Here is a 3,690-nt window from a genome sequence, read left to right on the forward strand (position 1 = left end):
CTACAAGCAATGCTGCTCTTAAGCAGAGCACAAGCATTCCTCTGCTTTGAGAAGAGAGCACTGTGCTCATGAAACATTGAAAAGACTTACTTCTATGCCTCTCCAGCTATAACCAAGAGTATCCTTCCTTCCCCGCACCAAAGAAATTAATGCTGACTTTTCAAGGATGCTATGGATGAGTTTCATAACCAAGGGGTGTCATCCACCTGGCCACACAATTTGTCTCCTGCAAGTTCGATTAAGCATGCCAAGACATCCTATGGATGTGACAAACACCTCATCACCTCTGCTCTGTTGCCCCTTCTTCCCCCAGCTCCTGTTCTCCTTCATAATACCTAGTTGTTCTCTCATTATGAATCCTCCCTTCCCCTTATCAGTGTCAATGGAATCATCGTTCCATGGACAATGAGTCGTCCCGTTCCCCCGCTTGGTCCGAGAGTATTACTTCTGTTCAGTGGCTTGATCCAGGGTGATAGTGCTCGTTCTAGGCGCTGTAAAAAGCGAAATCTATATCCTATGTCCTGATTTTGGGTAGCTAACATTAATGCAAAACAGTAATCCTCACACAGTTTTTATTTCATTCTGTAGCGTCGGTGTCGGTATCAGCTGCCTGCGGTAAAGGTTCACGGAAAGGTCTGACATTCTTCGCTGGGATCCATCTAGGTCCTTTTTCTGTAGAGACACAAGCATAACCTTTTCCCCGTGTAACAAGAGGTTATGGTCCCATAATTTTACCTGTTTCTGCATCTCGGACCGATACCGGGCCTTTAACCCGTGCCTCGACGGAGGTAGCTGCAGTGAAACGTCGACCTATCGGTGGGCCGTTATCTATTCAAGAACAATTCAAAAAATTAAAAACATACAACGCTTTCTGTAACCGTTCCTCGGGAATAGCCATGCCCATTCCCCCTTTTTGTTGTTGTCATAAACGTTTCAGAGACCGATGAGACCCTTCAATGAGAGATCGACCGGTGGGGGAATGAGCAATGCCGGTAATATGAGTTCTACCCCATAGGGCAAAAGAGGTTTTTACAGTTGTTGAAACGTAAAGATAAAGACCGATAACGGTCCAGCTTAAGGGGATACCTAAAGCAGCAAAAGCACGCATTAAATGTCTACGAACAGCTCGTGCCTTTTCTCCTGTGTGACACGAGGCAACCAAGGCACCTGAAAATGTATCAATGGAAGAGTGGATATATTTAAGGCTACCAAATTCAGAATCATGCGTGACATCTGTTTGCCCTAACGGTAGGCTTTGTAATCCTCTAGGGTTAACTCCTGCAGCAACTGATGGGAAAGAATGTTTTTGACAATCGGGACAGACAGCAATAATACTTGATGCTTGTTGAGCAGCAAGGCCAAACTGTCGCTTAAGAGCTCCAGCGTTTCGATGGAAAAAAAGAGTGACTTCGCTTAGCTTGTGCAATACGGTCTGGCAGTACTTGAACTGGTCACGGCAATAGGTCAGCTCGTTGAATGCCTTCTGCAAGAAAACCAGGTAGCGAGGTATGAGACCTAATATGCATAACAAAATAAGGCGCAGATCGAGAGTCCAAAAGGAAAATAAGTTCCTGTAACAGGGTAAAGGGTTGTGAATGCGAAACACTCCGCAGCACAGAAGCTTCAGCTCGTGGAACAATACCTGCAACATAAGCAGAATCAGTAACAAGGTGGAGCGGTACATTCCATTCTCGGAAAACACGAACAACTGCATTCAGTTCTCCTGTTTGAGGTGAACCGGAGACCGTCTCTATGTCCGAATCCCATTGTCTCCGTTGAAAACCTTAGGAAGACAGGAATTGAACCTGCACAGAAGAGATCAAAGCGCTCCATACTCCCCTTATATTACTTCCCAGTAGGGTCAGCTAAACAAAAGCTATCGGGCCCATACCCCGAAAATGATGGTTTAACCTCTTCCTCTACTAAATGAGCCCCGTCACAAAACTAACGTTCTCCTTAAGCCTTCTACTAGGAACAACCATCACAATTTCAAGCAACCACTGACTGCTAGCCTGGCCTGGCCTAGAAATCAACACCCTTGCCATTATCCCCTTCCTTTCAAAATCACACCACCCTCGAGCTATGGAAGCTGCGATCAAATACTTTCTCGTCCAAGCAACCGCCTCCGCATTAATCCTCTTCTCAAGCACAATCAACGCACAGTTCACCGGACAATGAGACATTCCGCGACTAAGCCACCCAACAGCCTCCCTACTACTAACTACAGCAGTCGCAATAAAACTAGGCCTAGTACCCTTTCACTTCTGATGTCCAGAGGTCATACGAGGCTCACCTATAACCACTGCCCTACTCGTCTCTACATGAATAAAAGTCCCCCCACTCACTCTTCTTTTCTTAACTGCCCCCTCACTGAACCCACTCCTACTGACAACCGTGGCCATTGCATCCGCAGCCATCGGAGGGCGAACAGGACTCAACCAAACACAAATCCGAAAAGTCCTAGCTTTCTCATCGATCGCCCACCTAGGCTGAATAACCATCATCCTCATATACAACCCCAAGCTAACATTAATAACCTTCTACCCATACTCCTTAAGAACCGCCTCCATTTTCTTAGCCCTCAACACAACCAACTCCTCAAAACTATCCACAATAATAACCTCCTGAACAAAAATACCATCACTAAACGCATCCTTGACGCTAGCACTACTATCCCTAGCCGGCCTGCCCCCACTCACTGGCTTTTTACCAAAATGACTCATTATCCAGGAACTAACTAAGCAAGAGATATCAACCGCAGCCATAATTATTTCAATACTCTCCCTACTAGGTTTATTTTTCTACCTACGCCTTGCATATTGCTCCACAATCACACTCCCACCAAACACTACAAGCTTCATAAAACAATGATACAATAACAAATCCACAGGCACACCAATTGCTACCTTAATTTCTCTGTCAGTCCTCCTTCTCCCCCCTTCTCCCGCAATCCTGACCGTTACCTAAGAAACTTAGGATCCCCTGCCTACCAAACCGAAGGCCTTCAAAGCCTTAACTAAGAGTTAAATCCTCTTAGTTTCTGCCCACACCACTAAGGCCCGCAGGACACTAAACCTGCACCATCTAAATGCAACGCAGATACTCTAATGCAGCTAGGGCCTCCACGATAAGCCTAGACAGACGGGCCTCGATCCCATAAACTTCTAATTAACAGCTAGACGCTCAAACCAACGAGCTTCTGTCTACCAGACTCCGGCACACTCTCAGCGTACATCAATGAGTTTGCAACTCAACATGAACTTCACCACAGAGTCGATAAGAAGGGGAATTCAACCTCTGTAAAAAGGACTACAGCCTAACGCCTAAACACTCAGCCATCTGATCCGTGACCTTCATCAACCGATGACTATTTTCAACAAACCACAATGACATCGGCACCCTATAGCTACTCTTCGGAGCATGGGCAGGCATAGCCGAGTACCGCCCTCAGCCTCCTTATTCGAGCAGAACTTGGCCAACCAGGAACTCTCCTAGGAGACGACCAAATCTACAATGTCATCATCACCGCCCATGCCTTCGTAAGAATCTTCTTCACAGTTATAGCCATTATAATCGAAGGGTTTGGAAACTGACTAGTCCCCCTTATAATTGGAGCCCCAGACATAGCATTCCCCCGCATAAACAACATCAGTTTCTGAACTACTTCCTCCGTCCTTCCTACTGCTCCTA

At 46.2% G+C, this 3,690-nt stretch overlaps 1 pseudogene; it reads left to right on the forward strand.

Annotated features, from left to right (window-relative positions):
* Nucleotides 1-1,926: 1,926 nt before the first annotated feature.
* LOC129782980 (NADH-ubiquinone oxidoreductase chain 2-like) lies at nt 1,927-2,967 on the forward strand (annotated as a pseudogene).
* Nucleotides 2,968-3,690: the final 723 nt, after the last annotated feature.

The sequence above is a fragment of the Falco peregrinus genome, chromosome 21 (genome assembly GCF_023634155.1).
Source record: "Falco peregrinus isolate bFalPer1 chromosome 21, bFalPer1.pri, whole genome shotgun sequence".
Lineage (NCBI taxonomy): Eukaryota > Metazoa > Chordata > Aves > Falconiformes > Falconidae > Falco > Falco peregrinus.